The sequence below is a fragment of the Narcine bancroftii genome, chromosome 2 (assembly GCF_036971445.1).
Source record: "Narcine bancroftii isolate sNarBan1 chromosome 2, sNarBan1.hap1, whole genome shotgun sequence".
Classification (NCBI taxonomy): domain Eukaryota; kingdom Metazoa; phylum Chordata; class Chondrichthyes; order Torpediniformes; family Narcinidae; genus Narcine; species Narcine bancroftii.
This window is the reverse complement of record NC_091470.1, coordinates 2,708,241-2,726,666: the sequence shown is the minus strand read 5'-3', so window position 1 is coordinate 2,726,666 and position 18,426 is coordinate 2,708,241.

Genomic DNA, 18,426 nt, shown 5'->3' with positions numbered 1-18,426 from the left:
CCTCTCACTGCGAAATTTTTTTCCATCTCCCTGTGACATTTTATTCCCTTCTCCCTGTGATATTTTATTTCCTTCTCCCTCTGACATTTTATTCCCTTCTCCCTATGACATTTTAATCCTTCTCCCTGTGACATTTTATTCTATCTCCCTGTGACATTTTATTCCCTCTCCCTGTGACATTTTATTCCTTCTCCCTGTGACATTTTATTCCTTTCTCACTTTGACATTTTTCCCTTCTCCCTGTGACATTTTATTTCCTTCTCCCTCTGACATTTTATTCCCGCTCCCTGTGACATTTTATTACCTTCTCCCTCTGACATTTTATTCCCTCTCCCTGTGACATTTTATTCCTTCTCCCTGTGACATTTTATTCCCACTCCCTTTTATTTTTTATTCCCTCTCCCTGTGAAATTTTATTCCTTTTCCCTGTGATATTTTATTTCCTTCTCCCTGTGACATTTTATTCCCTTCTCCCTGTGACATTTTATTCCCTTCTCCATGTGACATTTCATTCCTTCTCCCTGTGACATTTGATTCCCTCTCCCTGTGATATTTAATTCCCTTCTCCCTGTGACATTTTATTCCCTTCTCCTAGTGACATTTTATTCCCTTCTGCCTGTGACATTTTCTTTCCTTCTCACTGTGACATTTTTTCCCTTCTTCCTGAGACCTTTTATTCCCTTCTCCCTGTGACATTTTATTCCTTCACCCTGTGACATGTTATCCCCTTCTCCCTGTGACATTTTATTCCCTCTCCCTGTGACATTTTATTCCCTTCTCCCTATCACATTTTATTCCCACTCTCTGTGACATTTCATTCCCTTCTCCCTGTGACATTTTATTCTCTCGCCCTGTGACACTTTATTCCCTTCTCCCTGTGACATTTTATTCCCTCTTCCTGTAACATTTTATTCACTTCTCCCTGTGACATTTTATTCCCTCTCCCTGTGACATTTTTTTACCTTCTCCCTGTGACATTTTATTCCCTCTCCCTGTTACATTTTATTCCGTCTCCCTGTGACAGTTTATTCCCTTCTCCCTGTGACATTTTATTCCCTTGTCCCTGTGACATTTCATTCCCTTCTCCCTGTGACATTTCATTCCCTCTCCCTGTGACATTTCATTCCCTCCCCCTTTGACATTTCATTCTCTATCCCCGTGACATTTTATTCCCTCTCGCTGTTAAATATTATTCCCTCTTCCTGTGACTTTTGATTCCCTTCTCCCTTTGACATTTTATTCCCTCTCGCTGTGATTTTTTATTCCCTCTCCCTGTGATATTTTATTTCCTTCTCCCTGTGACATTTTATTCCCACTCCCTTTGACATTTTATTCCCTTCTCCTAGTGACATTTTATTCCCTTCTCACTGTGACATTTCATTCCCTCTCCCTGTGACGTTTTATTCCCTCTTCCTGTGACATTTTATTCCCTCCTTCCTGTGACATTTTATTCCCTTCTCCCTGTGACATTTTTTTCCTTCTCCCTGTGACATTTTATTCCCTCTCCCTGTGACATTTTATTCCCTCTCCCTGTGACATTTTATTCCCTTCTCCCTGTGACATTTTATTTCCTTCTCCCTCTGACATTTTATTCCCGCTCCCTGTGACATTTTATTCCCTTCTCCCTCTGACATTTTATTCCATCTCCCTGTGACATTTTATTCCTTCTCCCTGTGACATTTTATTCCCTTCTCCCTGTGACTTTTCATTCCCTCTCCCTGTGACATTTCATTCCCTCCCCCTTTGACATTTCATTCCCTTTTCCCTGTGACATTTTATTCCTTCTCCCCGTGACAATTTATTCCCTCTCCCTTTGAAATTTTATTCCCTCTTCCTGTGACTTTTTATTCCCTTCTCCCTTTGAAATTTTATTCCTTTTCCCTGTGATATTTTATTTCCTTCTCCCTGTGACATTTTATTCCTTCACCCTGTGACATTTTATTCCCTTCTCCATGTGACATTTAATTCCTTCTCTCTGTGACATTTTATTCCCTTCTCCCTGTGACATTTTATTCCCTTCACCCTGTGTCATTTGATTCCCTCTCCCTGTGATAATTAATTCCCTTCTCCCTGTGACATTTTATTCTCTTCTCCCAGTGACATTTTATTCACTTCTCCCTGTGACATTTTATTTCCTTCTCATTGTGAGATTTTAATCCCTTCTCCCTGAGACCTTTTATTCCCTTCTCCCTGTGACATTTCATTCCCTTCTCCCTGTGACATTTTATTCCCTCTCCATGTGACATTTTATTCCCTTCTCCCTGTGACATTTTATTCCCTTCTCCCTGAGACCTTTTATTCCCTTCTCCCTGTGACATTTCATTCCCTTCTCCCTCTGACATTTTATTCCCTCTCCATGTGACATTTTATTCCCTTCTCCCTGTGACATTTTATTCCCTTCTCCCTGTGACTTTACATTCCCTCTCCCTGTGACATTTCATTCCCTCCCCCTTTGACATTTCATTCCCTTTTCCCTGTGACATTTTATTCCTTCTCCCCGTGACAATTTATTCCCTCTCCCTGTGAAATTTTATTCCCTCTTCCTGTGACTTTTTATTCCCTTCTCCCTGTGAAATTTTATTCCTTTTCCCTGTGACATTTTATTCCCTTCTCCATGTGACATTTTATTCCTTCTCTCTGTGAAATTTTATTCCCTTCTCCCTGTGACATTTTATTTCCTTCTCCCTGTGACTTTTTATTCCCTCTCAATGTGACATTTTATTCCCTTCTCCCTGTGACATTTTATTCCCTTCTCCCTCTGACATTTTAATCCCTTCTCCCTGTGACATTTTATTCCCTCTTCCTGTGACATTTTATTCCTATTCCCTGTGACATTTTATTCCCTTCTCCCTGTGACTTTTTATTCCCTTTCCCTGTGACATTTCTTTCCCTTCTCCCTGTGACATTTCATTCCCTCCCCCTGTGACATTTCATTCCCTTTCCCTGTGACATTTCATTCCCTAACCCTGTGACATTTCATTCCCTCTCCTTGTGACATTTTATTCCCTTCTCCCTGTATCATTTTATTCCCTTCTCCCTCTGTCATTTTCTTCCCTTCTCCGTGTGACATTTCATTCCCTCTCACTGTGACATTTTATTCCATCTTCCTGTGACATTTTATTCCATTATCCCTGTGACATTTTATTCCCTTCTCCCGGTGACATTTTATTCCCTCTCCCTGTGATTTTTAATTCCCTCTCACTGCGAAATTTTTTTCCATCTCCCTGTGACATTTTATTCCCTTCTCCCTGTGATATTTTATTTCCTTCTCCCTCTGACATTTTATTCCCTTCTCCCTATGACGTTTTAATCCTTCTCCCTGTGACATTTTATTCTATCTCCCTGTGACATTTTATTCCCTCTCCCTGTGACATTTCATTCCTTCTCCCTGTGACATTTTATTCCTTTCTCACTTTGACATTTTTCCCTTCTCCCTGTGACATTTTATTTCCTTCTCCCTCTGACATTTTATTCCCGCTCCCTGTGACATTTTATTACCTTCTCCCTCTGACATTTTATTCCCTCTCCCTGTGACATTTTATTCCTTCTCCCTGTGACATTTTATTCCCACTCCCTTTGATTTTTTATTCCCTCTCCCTGTGAAATTTTATTCCTTTTCCCTGTGATATTTTATTTCCTTCTCCCTGTGACATTTTATTCCCTTCTCCCTGTGACATTTTATTCCCTTCTCCATGTGACATTTCATTCCTTCTCCCTGTGACATTTGATTCCCTCTCCCTGTGATATTTAATTCCCTTCTCCCTGTGACATTTTATTCCCTTCTCCTATTGACATTTTATTCCCTTCTGCCTGTGACATTTTCTTTCCTTCTCACTGTGACATTTTTTCCCTTCTTCCTGAGACCTTTTATTCCCTTCTCCCTGTGACATTTTATTCCTTCACCCTGTGACATGTTATCCCCTTCTCCCTGTGACATTTCATTCCCTTCTCCCTGTGACTTTTTATTCCCTCTCCATGTGACATTTTATTCCCTTCTCCCTGTGACATTTTAATCCCTTCTCCCTGTGACATTTTATTCCCTCTCCCTGTGACATTTTATTCCTATTCCATGTGACATTTTATTCCCTTCTCCCTGTGACTTTTTATTCCCTCTCCCTGTGACATTTCTTTCCCTCCCCCTGTGGCATTTCATTCCCTTTCCCTGTGACATTTCATTCCCTAACCCTGTGACATTTCATTCCCTCTCCTTGTGACATTTTATTCCCTTCTCCCTGAGTCATTTTATTCCCTTCTCCCTCTGTCATTTTCTTCCCTTCTCCGTGTGACATTTCATTCCCTCTCACTGTGACATTTTATTCCCTCTTCCTGTGACATTTTATTCCCTTCTCCCTGTGACATTTTATTCCCTTTTCTGGGTGACATTTTATTCCCTCTCACTGTGATTTTTTATTCCCTCTCCCTGCGAAATTTTTTTCCATCTCCCTGTGACATTTTATTCCCTCTCCCTGTGACATTTTATTCCCTTCTCCCTGTGATATTTTATTTCCTTCTCCCTCTATCATTTTATTCCCTTCTCCCTATGACATTTTATTCCTTCTCCCTGTGACATTTTATTCCTTCTCCCTGTGACATTTTATTCCTTTCTCACTTTGACATTTTTTCCCTTCTCCCAGTGACATTTTATTCCCTCCTTCCTGTGACATTTTATTCCCTTCTCCCTGTGACATTTTTTTCCTTCTCCCTGTGACATTTTATTCCCTCTCCCTGTGACATTTTATTCCCTCTCCCTGTGACATTTTATTCCCTTCTCCCTGTGACATTTTATTTCCTTCTCCCTCTGACATTTTATTCCCGCTCCCTGTGACATTTTATTCCCTTCTCCCTCTGACATTTTATTCCATCTCCCTGTGACATTTTATTCCTTCTCCCTGTGACATTTTATTCCCTTCTCCCTGTGACTTTTCATTCCCTCTCCCTGTGACATTTCATTCCCTCCCCCTTTGACATTTCATTCCCTTTTCCCTGTGACATTTTATTCCTTCTCCCCGTGACAATTTATTCCCTCTCCCTTTGAAATTTTATTCCCTCTTCCTGTGACTTTTTATTCCCTTCTCCCTGTGAAATTTTATTCCTTTTCCCTGTGATATTTTATTTCCTTCTCCCTGTGACATTTTATTCCTTCACCCTGTGACATTTTATTCCCTTCTCCATGTGACATTTTATTCCTTCTCTCTGTGACATTTTATTCCCTTCTGCATGTGAAATTTTCTTCCCTTCACCCTGTGACATTTGATTCCCTCTCCCTGTGATAATTAATTCCCTTCTCCCTGTGACATTTTATTCTCTTCTCCCAGTGACATTTTATTCACTTCTCCATGTGACATTTTATTTCCTTCTCATTGTGAGATTTTAAACCCTTCTCCCTGAGACCTTTTATTCCCTTCTCCCTGTGACATTTCATTCCCTCCTCCCTGTGACATTTTATTCCCTCTCCATGTGACATTTTATTCCCTTCTCCCTGTGACATTTTATTCCCTTCTCCCTGAGACCTTTTATTCCCTTCTCCCTGTGACATTTTATTCCCTTCTCCCTGTGACTTTTCATTCCCTCTCCCTGTGACATTTCATTCCCTCCCCCTTTTTCATTTCATTCCCTTTTCCCTGTGACATTTTATTCCTTCTCCCCGTGACAATTTATTCCCTCTCCCTGTGAAATTTTATTCCCTCTTCCTGTGACTTTTTATTCCCTTCTCCCTGTGAAATTTTATTCCTTTTCCCTGTGACATTTTATTCCCTTCTCCATGTGACATTTTATTCCTTCTCTCTGTGACATTTTATTCCCTTCTCCCTGTGACATTTTATTTCCTTCTCCCTGTGACTTTTTATTCCCTCTCAATGTGACATTTTATTCCCTTCTCCCTGTGACATTTTATTCCCTCTTCCTGTGACATTTTATTCCTATTCCCTGTGACATTTTATTCCCTTCTCCCTGTGACTTTTTATTCCCTCTCCCTGTGACATTTCTTTCCCTTCTCCCTGTGACATTTCATTCCCTCCCCCTGTGGCATTTCATTCCCTTTCCCTGTGACATTTCATTCCCTAACCCTGTGACATTTCATTCCCTCTCCTTGTGACATTTTATTCCCTTCTCCCTGTATCATTTTATTCCCTTCTCCCTCTGTCATTTTCTTCCCTTCTCCGTGTGACATTTCATTCCCTCTCACTGTGACATTTTATTCCCTCTTCCTGTGACATTTTATTCCATTCTCCCTGTGACATTTTATTCCCTTCTCCCGGTGACATTTTATTCCCTCTCCCTGTGACTTTTTATTCCCTTCTCCCTTTGAAATTTTATTCCTTTTCCCTGTGACATTTTATTCCCTTCTCCATGTGACATTTTATTCCTTCTCTCTGTGACATTTTATTCCCTTCTCCCTGTGACATTTTATTTCCTTCTCCCTGTGACTTTTTATTCCCTCTCAATGTGACATTTTATTCCCTTCTCCCTGTGACATTTTATTCTCTCGCCCTGTGACACTTTATTCCCTTCTCCCTGTGACATTTTATTCCCTCTTCCTGTAACATTTTATTCCCTTCTCCCTGTGACATTTTATTCCCTCTCCCTGTGACATTTTTTTACCTTCTCCCTGTGACATTTTATTCCCTCTCCCTGTTACATTTTATTCCGTCTCCCTGTGACAGTTTATTCCCTTCTCCCTGTGACATTTTATTCCCTTCTCCCTGTGACATTCTATTCCCTTCTCCCTGTGACATTTCATTCCCTCTCCCTGTGACATTTCATTCCCTCCCCCTTTGACATTTCATTCTCTATCCCCGTGACATTTTATTCCTTCTCGCTGTTAAATATTATTCCCTCTTCCTGTGACTTTTTATTCCCTTCTCCCTTTGACATTTTATTCCCTCTCGCTGTGATTTTTTATTCCCTCTCCCTGTGATATTTTATTTCCTTCTCCCTGTGACATTTCATTCCCTCTCCCTGTGACGTTTCATTCCCTCTTCCTGTGACATTTTATTCCCTTTTCCCTGTGACATTTTATTCCTTCTCCCCGTGACAATTTATTCCCTCTCCCTGTGAAATTTTATTCCCTCTTCCTGTGACTTTTTATTCCCTTCTCCCTGTGACATTTTATTCCCTCTCCCTGTGATTTTTTATTCCCTCTCCCTGTGAAATTTTATTCCTTATCCCTGTGATATTTTATTTCCTTCTCCCTGTGACATTTTATTCCCTTCTCCCTGTGAAATTTTATTCCCTCCCCCTGTGAAATTTTATTCCTTCACCCTGTGACATTTTATTCCCTCTCCCTGTGACATTTTATTCCTTCACCCTGTGACATTTTATTCCCTTCTCCATGTGACATTTTATTCCTTCTCTCTGTGACATTTTATTCCCTTCTCCCTGTGACATTTCCTTCCCTTCACCCTGTGACATTTGATTCCCTCTCCCTGTGATATTTAATTCCTTTCTCCCTGTGACATTTTATTCCCTTCTCCCAGTGACATTTTATTCCCTTCTCCCTGTGACATTTTATTTCCTTCTCACTGTGACATTTTTTCCCTTCTGCCTGCGACCTTTTATTCCCTTCTCCCTGTGACAATTCATTCCCTTCTCCCTGTGACATTTTATTCCCTCTCCATGTGACATTTTATTCCCTTCTCCCTGTGACTTTTTATTCCCTCTCCCTGTGACATTTCATTCCCTCCCCCTGTGGCATTTCATTCCCTTTCCCTGTGACATTTCATTCCCTAACCCTGTGACATTTCACTCCCTCTCCTTGTGACATTTTATTCCCTTCTCCCTGAGTCATTTTATTCCCTTCTCCCTCTGTCATTTTCTTCCCTTCTCCGTGTGACATTTCATTCCCTCTCACTGTGACATTTTATTCCCTCTTCCTGTGACATTTTATTCCCTTCTCCCTGTGACATTTTATTCCCTTCTCTGGGAGACATTTTATTCCCTCTCACTGTGATTTTTTATTCCCTCTCCCTGCGAAATTTTTTTCCATCTCCCTGTGACATTTTATTCCCTCTCCCTGTGACATTTTATTCCCTTCTCCCTGTGATATTTTATTTCCTTCTCCCTCTGACATTTTATTCCCTTCTCCCTATGACATTTTATTCCTTCTCCCTGTGACATTTTATTCTATCTCCCTGTGACATTTTATTCCCTCTCCCTGTGACATTTTATTCCTTCTCCCTGTGACATTTTATTCCTTTCTCACTTTGACATTTTTTCCCTTCTCCCAGTGACATTTTATTCCCTCCTTCCTGTGACATTTTATTCCCTTCTCCCTGTGACATTTTTTTCCTTCTCCCTGTGACATTTTATTCCCTCTCCCTGTGACATTTTATTCCCTCTCCCTGTGACATTTTATTCCCTTCTCCCTGTGACATTTTATTTCCTTCTCCCTCTGACATTTTAATCCCGCTCCCTGTGACATTTTATTCCCTTCTCCCTCTGACATTTTATTCCATCTCCCTGTGACATTTTATTCCTTCTCCCTGTGACATTTTATTCCCTTCTCCCTGTGACTTTTCATTCCCTCTCCCTGTGACATTTCATTCCCTCCCCCTTTGACATTTCATTCCCTTTTCCCTGTGACATTTTATTCCTTCTCCCCGTGACAATTTATTCCCTCTCCCTGTGAAATTTTATTCCTTTTCCCTGTGACATTTTATTCCCTTCTCCATGTGACATTTTATTCCATCTCTCTGTGACATTTTATTCCCTTCTCCCTGTGACATTTTATTTCCCTCTCACTGTGACTTTTTATTCCCTCTCAATGTGACATTTTATTCCCTTCTCCCTGTGACATTTTATTCCCTTCTCCCTCTGACATTTTAATCCCTTCTCCCTGTGACATTTTATTCCCTCTTCCTGTGACATTTTATTCCTATTCCCTGTGACATTTTATTCCCTTCTCCCTGTGACTTTTTATTCCCTCTCCCTGTGACATTTCTTTCCCTTCTCCCTGTGACATTTCATTCCCTCCCCCTGTGGCATTTCATTCCCTTTCCCTGTGACATTTCATTCCCTAACCCTGTGACATTTCATTCCCTCTCCTTGTGACATTTTATTCCCTTCTCCCTGTATCATTTTATTCCCTTCTCCCTCTGTCATTTTCTTCACTTCTCCGTGTGACATTTCATTCCCTCTCACTGTGACATTTTATTCCCTCTTCCTGTGACATTTTATTCCATTCTCCCTGTGACATTTTATTCCCTTCTCCCGGTGACATTTTATTCCCTCTCCCTGTGATTTTTTATTCCCTCTCACTGCGAAATTTTTTTCCATCTCCCTGTGACATTTTATTCCCTCTCCCTGTGACATTTTATTCCCTTCTCCCTATCACATTTTATTCCCACTCTCTGTGACATTTCATTCCCTTCTCCCTGTGACATTTTATTCTCTCGCCCTGTGACACTTTATTCCCTTCTCCCTGTGACATTTTATTCCCTCTTCCTGTAACATTTTATTCCCTTCTCCCTGTGAAATTTTATTCCCTCTCCCTGTGACATTTTTTTACCTTCTCCCTGTGACATTTCATTCCCTCTCCCTGTGACATTTCATTCCCTCCCCCTTTGACATTTCATTCTCTATCCCCGTGACATTTTATTCCCTCTCGCTGTTAAATATTATTCCCTCTTCCTGTGACTTTTAATTCCCTTCTCCCTTTGACATTTTATTCCCTCTCGCTGTGATTTTTTATTCCCTCTCCCTGTGATATTTTATTTCCTTCTCCCTGTGACATTTTATTCCCACTCCCTTTGACATTTTATTCCCTTCTCCTAGTGACATTTTATTCCCTTCTCACTGTGACATTTCATTCCCTCTCCCTGTGACGTTTCATTCCCTCTTCCTGTGACATTTTATTCCCTTTTCCCTGTGACATTTTATTCCTTCTCCCCGTGACAATTTATTCCCTCTCCCTGTGAAATTTTATTCCCTCTTCCTGTGACTTTTTATTCCCTTCTCCCTGTGACATTTTATTCCCTCTCCCTGTGATTTTTTATTCCCTCTCCCTGTGAAATTTTATTCCTTATCCCTGTGATATTTTATTTCCTTCTCCCTGTGACATTTTATTCCCTTCTCCCTATGAAATTTTATTCCCTCCCCCTGTGAAATTTTATTCCTTCACCCTGTGACATTTTATTCTCTCGCCCTGTGGACACTTTATTCCCTTATCCCTGTGACATTTTATTCCCTCTTCCTGTAACATTTTATTCCCTTCTCCCTGTGAAATTTTATTCCCTCTCCCTGTGCAATTTTTTTACCTTCTCCCTGTGACATTTTATTCCCTCTCCCTGTTACATTTTATTCCGTCTCCCTGTGACAGTTTATTCCCTTCTCCCTGTGACATTTTATTCCCTTCTCCCTGTGACATTCTATTCCCTTCTCCCTGTGACATTTCATTCCCTCTCCCTGTGACATTTCATTCCCTCCCCCTTTGACATTTCATTCTCTATCCCCGTGACATTTTATTCCCTCTCGCTGTTAAATATTATTCCCTCTTCCTGTGACTTTTTATTCCCTTCTCCCTTTGACATTTTATTCCCTCTCGCTGTGATTTTTTATTCCCTCTCCCTGTGATATTTTATTTCATTCTCACTGTGACATTTTATTCCCACTCCCTTTGACATTTTATTCCCTTCTCCTAGTGACATTTTATTCCCTTCTCACTGTGACATTTCATTCCCTCTCCCTGTGACGTTTTATTCCCTCTTCCTGTGACATTTTATTCCCTTTTCCCTGTGACATTTTATTCCTTCTCCCCGTGACAATTTATTCCCTCTCCCTGTGAAATTTTATTCCCTCTTCCTGTGACTTTTTATTCCCTTCTCCCTGTGACATTTTATTCCCTCTCCCTGTGATTTTTTATTCCCTCTCCCTGTGAAATTTTATTCCTTATCCCTGTGATATTTTATTTCCTTCTCCCTGTGACATTTTATTCCCTTCTCTCTGTGAAATTTTATTCCCTCCCCCTGTGAAATTTTATTCCTTCACCCTGTGACATTTTATTCCCTCTCCCTGTGACATTTTATTCCTTCACCCTGTGACATTTTATTCCCTTCTCCATGTGACATTTTATTCCTTCTCTCTGTGACATTTTATTCCCTTCTCCCTGTGACATTTCCTTCCCTTCACCCTGTGACATTTGATTCCCTCTCCCTGTGATATTTAATTCCTTTCTCACTGTGACATTTTATTCCCTTCTCCCAGTGACATTTTATTCCCTTCTCCCTGTGACATTTTATTTCCTTCTCACTGTGACATTTTTTCCCTTCTGCCTGCGACCTTTTATTCCCTTCTCCCTGTGACAATTCATTCCCTTCTCCCTGTGACATTTTATTCCCTCTCCATGTGACATTTTATTCCCTTCTCCCTGTGACATTTTATTTCCTTCTCCCTGTGACTTTTTATTCCCTCTCCATGTGACATTTTATTCCCTTCTCCCTGTGACATTTTATTCCCTTCTCCCTCTGACATTTTAATCCCTTCTCCCTGTGACATTAATTCCCTCTCCATGTGACATTTTATTCCTTCACCCTGTGACATTTTATTCCCTTCTCCCTGTGACTTTTTATTCCCTCCCCCTGTGACATTTCGTTCCCTTCTCCCTGTGACATTTCATTCCCTCCCCCTGTGACATTTCATTCCCTATCCCTGTGACATTTCATTCTCTAACCCTGTGACATTTCATTCCCTCTTCCTGTGACTTTTTATTCCCTCTCCATGTGACATTTTATTCCCTTCTCCCTGTTTCATTTAATTCCCTTCTCCCTCTGACATTTTAATCCCTTCTCCCTCTGACATTTTATTCCCTCTCCCTGTGACATTTTATTCCTATTCCCTGTGACATTATATTCCCTTCTCCCGGTGACATTTTATTCCCTCACCCTGTGATTTTTTATTCCCTCTCCCTGCGAAATTTTTTTCCATCTCCATGTGACATTTTATTTTCTCTCCCTGTGACATTTTATTCCCTTCTCCCTGTGATATTTTATTTCCTTCTCCCTCTGACATTTTATTCCCTTCTCCCTATGACATTTTAATCCTTCTCCCTGTGACATTTTATTCCTTCTCCCTGTGACATTTTATTCCTTTCTCACTTTGACATTTTTTCCCTTCTCCCTGTGACATTTTATTTCCTTCTCCCTCTGACATTTTATTCCCGCTCCCTGTGACATTTTATTACCTTCTCCCTCTGACATTTTATTCCCTCTCCCTGTGACATTTTATTCCTTCTCCCTGTGACATTTTATTCCCACTCCCTTTGATTTTTTATTCCCTCTCCCTGTGAAATTTTATTCCTTTTCCCTGTGATATTTTATTTCCTTCTCCCTGTGACATTTTATTCCCTTCTCCCTGTGACATTTTATTCCCTTCTCCATGTGACATTTCATTCCTTCTCCCTGTGACATTTGATTCCCTCTCCCTGTGATATTTAATTCCCTTCTCCCTGTGACATTTTATTCCCTTCTCCTAGTGACATTTTATTCCCTTCTGCCTGTGACATTTTCTTTCCTTCTCACTGTGACATTTTTTCCCTTCTTCCTGAGACGTTTTATTCCCTTCTCCCTGTGACATTTTATTCCTTCACCCTGTGACATGTTATCCCCATCTCCCTGTGACATTTCATTCCCTTCTCCCTGTGACTTTTTATTCCCTCTCCATGTGACATTTTATTCCCTTCTCCCTGTGACATTTTAATCCCTTCTCCCTGTGACATTTTATTCCCTCTCCCTGTGACATTTTATTCCTATTCATGTGACATTTTATTCCCTTCTCCCTGTGACTTTTTATTCCCTTCTCCCTGTGACTTTTCATTCCCTCTCACTGTGACATTTTTTTCCTTCTCCCTGTGACATTTTATTCCCTCTCCCTGTGACATTTTATTCCCTCTCCCTGTGACATTTTATTCCCTTCTCCCTGTGACATTTTATGTCTTTCTCCCCCTGACATTTTATTCCCGCTCACTGTGACATTTTATTCCCTTCTCCCTCTGACATTTTATTCCATCTCCCTGTGACATTTTATTCCTTCTCCCTGTGACATTTTATTCCCTTCTCCCTGTGACTTTTCATTCCCTCTCCCTGTGACATTTCATTCCCTCCCCCTTTGACATTTCATTCCCTTTTCCCTGTGACATTTTATTCCTTCTCCCCGTGACAATTTATTCCCTCTCCCTGTGAAATTTTATTCCCTCTTCCTGTGACTTTTTATTCCCTTCTCCCTGTGAAATTTTATTCCTTTTCCCTGTGATATTTTATTTCCTTCTCCCTGTGACATTTTATTCCTTCACCCTGTGACATTTTATTCCCTTCTCCATGTGACATTTTATTCCTTCTCTCTGTGACATTTTATTCCCTTCTCCCTGTGAAATTTTCTTCCCTTCACCCTGTGACATTTGATTCCCTCTCCCTGTGATAATTAATTCCCTTCTCCCTGTGACATTTTATTCTCTTCTCCCAGTGACATTTTATTCACTTCTCCCTGTGACATTTTATTTCCTTCTCACTGTGAGATTTTAATCCCTTCTCCCTGAGACCTTTTATTCCCTTCTCCCTGTGACATTTCATTCCCTTCTCCCTGTGACATTTTATTCCCTCTCCATGTGACATTTTATTCCCTTCTCCCTGTGACATTTTATTCCCTTCTCCCTCTGACATTTTAATCCCTTCTCCCTGTGACATTAATTCCCTCTCCCTGTGACATTTTATTCCTTCACCCTGTGACATTACATTCCCTCCGCTGTGACATTTCTTTCCCTTCTCCCTGTGACATTTCATTCCCTCCCCCTGTGACATTTCATTCCCTTTCCCTGTGACATTTCATTCTCTAACCCTGTGACATTTCATTCCCTCTTCCTGTGACTTTTTATTCCATTCTCCCTGTGACATTTTATTCCCTCTCCCTGTGATTTTTTATTCCCTCTCCCTGTGACATTTTATTCCCACTCCCTTTGATTTTTTATTCCCTCTCCCTGTGAAATTTTATTCATTTACCCTGTGATATTTTATTTCCTTCTCCCTGTGACATTTTATTCCCTTCTCCCTTTGACATTTTATTCCCTTCTCCATGTGACATTTCATTCCTTCTCCCAGTGACATTTGATTCCCTCTCCCTGTGATATTTAATTCCCTTCTCCCTGTGACATTTTATTCCCTTCTCCCAGTGACATTTTATTCCCTTCTGCCTGTGACATTTTATTTCCTTCTCACTGTGACATTTTTTCCCTTCTTCCTGAGACCTTTTATTCCCTTCTCCCTGTGACATTTTATTCCTTCTCCCTGTGACATGTTATTCCCTTCTCCCTGTGACATTTCATTCCCTTCTCCCTGTGACATTTTATTCCCTCACCATGTGACATTTTATTCCCTTCTCCCTGTGACATTTTATTTCCTTCTCCCTGTGACTTTTTATTCCCTCTCAATGTGACATTTTATTCCCTTCTCTCTGTGACATTTTATTCCTTCACCCTGTGACATGTTATTCCCTTCTCCCTGTGACATTTCATTCCCTTCTCCCTGTGACATTTTATTCCCTCACCATGTGACATTTTATTCCCTTCTCCCTGTGACATTTTATTTCCTTCTCCCTGTGACTTTTTATTCCCTCTCAATGTGACATTTTATTCCCTTCTCCCTGTGACATTTTATTCCCTTCTCCCTCTGACATTTTAATCCCTTCTCCCTGTCACATTTTATTCCCTCTTCCTGTGACATTTTATTCCTATTCCCTGTGACATTTTATTCCCTTCTCCCTGTGACTTTTTATTCCCTCTCCCTGTGACATTTCTTTCCCTTCTCCCTGTGACATTTCATTCCCTCCCCCTGTGGCATTTCATTCCCTTTCCCTGTGACATTTCATTCCCTAACCCTGTGACATTTCATTCCCTCTCCTTGTGACATTTTATTCCCTTCTCCCTGTATCATTTTATTCCCTTCTCCCTCTGTCATTTTCTTCCCTTCTCCGTGTGACATTTCATTCCCTCTCACTGTGACATTTTATTCCCTCTTCCTGTGACATTTTATTCCATTCTCCCTGTGACATTTTATTCCCTTCTCCCGGTGACATTTTATTCCCTCTCCCTGTGATTTTTTACTCCCTCTCACTGCGAAATTTTTTTCCATCTCCCTGTGACATTTTATTCCCTCTCCCTGTGACATTTTATTCCCTTCTCCCTATCACATTTTATTCCCACTCTCTGTGACATTTCATTCACTTCTCCCTGTGACATTTTATTCTCTCGCCCTGTGACATTTTATTCCCTTCTCCCTGTGACATTTTATTCCCTCTTCCTGTAACATTTTATTCCCTTCTCCCTGTGACATTTTATTCCCTCTCCCTGTGACATTTTTTTCCCTTCTCCCTGTGACATTTTATTCCCTCTCCCTTTTACATTTTATTCCGTCTCCCTGTGACAGTTTATTCCCTTCTCCCTGTGACATTTTATTCCCTCTCCCTGTGACATTTCATTCCCTCTCCCTGTGACATTTCATTCCCTCCCCCTTTGACATTTCATTCTCTATCCCCGTGACATTTTATTCCCTCTCGCTGTTAAATATTATTCCCTCTTCCTGTGACTTTTTATTCCCTTCTCCCTTTGACATTTTATTCCCTCTCGCTGTAATTTTTTATTCCCTCTCCCTGTGATATTTTATTTCCTTCTCCCTGTGACATTTTATTCCCACTCCCTTTGACATTTTATTCCCTTCTCCTAGTGACATTTTATTCCCTTCTCACTGTGACATTTCATTCCCTCTCCCTGTGACGTTTTATTCCCTCTTCCTGTGACATTTTATTCCCTTTTCCCTGTGACATTTTATTCCTTCTCCCCGTGACAATTTATTCCCTCTCCCTGTGAAATTTTATTCCCTCTTCCTGTGACTTTTTATTCCCTTCTCCCTGTGACATTTTATTCCCTCTCCCTGTGATTTTTTATTCCCTCTCCCTGTGAAATTTTATTCCTTATCCCTGTGATATTTTATTTCCTTCTCCCTGTGACATTTTATTCCCTTCTCCCTGTGAAATTTTATTCCCTCCCCCTGTGAAATTTTATTCCTTCACCCTGTGACATTTTATTCCCTCTCCCTGTGACATTTTATTCCTTCACCCTGTGACATTTTATTCCCTTCTCCATGTGACATTTTATTCCTTCTCTCTGTGACATTTTATTCCCTTCTCCCAGTGACATTTCCTTCCATTCACCCTGTGACATTTGATTCCCTCTCCCTGTGATATTTAATTCCCTTCTCCCACTGACATTTTATTCCCTTCTCCCTGTGACATTTTATTTCCTTCTCACTGTGACATTTTTTCCCTTCTGCCTGCGACCTTTTATTCCCTTCTCCCTGTGACAATTCATTCCCTTCTCCCTGTGACATTTTATTCCCTCTCCATGTGACATTTTATTCCCTTCTCCCTGTGACATTTTATTTCCTTCTCCCTGTGACTTTTTATTCCCTCTCCATGTGACATTTTATTCCCTTCTCCCTGTGACATTTTATTCCCTTCTCCCTCTGACATTTTAATCCCTTCTCCCTGTGACATTAATTCCCTCTCCATGTGACATTTTATTCCTTCACCCTGTGACATTTTATTCCCTTCTCCCTGTGACTTTTTATTCCCTCTCCCTGTGACATTACATTCCCTCCCCCTGTGACATTTCTTTCCCTTCTCCCTGTGACATTTCATTCCCTCTTCCTGTGACTTTTTATTCCCTCTCCATGTGACATTTTATTCCCTTCTCCCTGTGACATTTCATTCTCTAACCCTGTGACATTTCATTCCCTCTTCCTGTGACTTTTTATTCCCTTCTCCCTGTGACATTTTATTTGCCTCTCCCTGTGATTTTTAATTCCCTCTCCCTGTGAAATTTTATTCCCTCTTCCTGTGACTTTTTATTCCCATCTCCCTGTGACATTTTATTCCCACTCCCTTTGATTTTTTATTCCCTCTCCCTGTGAAATTTTATTCCTTTACCCTGTGATATTTTATTTCTTCTCCCTGTGACATTTTATTCCCTTCTCCCTGTGACATTTTATTCCCTTCTCCATGTGACATTTCATTCCTTCTCCCAGTGACATTTGATTCCCTCTCCCTGTGATATTTAATTCCCTTCTCCCTGTGACATTTTATTCCCTTCTCCCAGTGACATTTTATTCCCTTCTGCCTGTGACATTTTATTTCCTTCTCACTGTGACATTTTTTCCCTTCTTCCTGAGACCTTTTATTCCCTTCTCCCTGTGACATTTTATTCCTTCTCCCTGTGACATGTTATTCCCTTCTCCCTTTGACATTTCATTCTCTATCCCCGTGACATTTTATTCCCTCTCGCTGTTAAATATTATTCCCTCTTCCTGTGACTTTTGATTCCCTTCTCCCTTTGACATTTTATTCCCTCTCGCTGTTATTTTTTATTCCCTCTCCCTGTGATATTTTATTTCCTTCTCCCTGTGACATTTCATTCCCACTCCCTTTGACATTTTATTCCCTTCTCCTAGTGACATTTTATTCCCTTCTCACTGTGACATTTCATTCCCTCTCCCTGTGACGTTTTATTCCCTCTTCCTGTGACATTTTATTCCCTCCTTCCTGTGACATTTTATTCCCTTCTCCCTGTGACATTTTTTTCCTTCTCCCTGTGACATTTTATTCCCTCTCCCTGTGACATTTTATTCCCTCTCCCTGTGACATTTTATTCCCTTCTCCCTGTGACATTTTATTTCCTTCTCCCTCTGACATTTTATTCCCGCTCCCTGTGACATTTTATTCCCTTCTCCCTCTGACATTTTATTCCATCTCCCTGTGACATTTTATTCCTTCTCCCTGTGACATTTTATTCCCTTCTCTCTGTGACTTTTCATTCCCTCTCCCTGTGACATTTCATTCCCTCCCCCTTTGACATTTCATTCCCTTTTCCCTGTGACATTTTATTCCTTCTCCCCGTGACAATTTATTCCCTCTCCCTTTGAAATTTTATTCCCTCTTCCTGTGACTTTTTATTCCCTTCTCCCTTTGAAATTTTATTCCTTTTCCCTGTGATATTTTATTTCCTTCTCCCTGTGACATTTTATTCCTTCACCCTGTGACATTTTATTCCCTTCTCCATGTGACATTTAATTCCTTCTCTCTGTGACATTTTATTCCCTTCTCCCTGTGACATTTTATTCCCTTCACCCTGTGTCATTTGATTCCCTCTCCCTGTGATAATTAATTCCCTTCTCCCTGTGACATTTTATTCTTTTCTCCCAGTGACATTTTATTCACTTCTCCCTGTGACATTTTATTTCCTTCTCATTGTGAGATTTTAATCCCTTCTCCCTGAGACCTTTTATTCCCTTCTCCCTGTGACATTTCATTCCCTTCTCCCTGTGACATTTTATTCCCTCTCCATGTGACATTTTATTCCCTTCTCCCTGTGACATTTTATTCCCTTCTCCC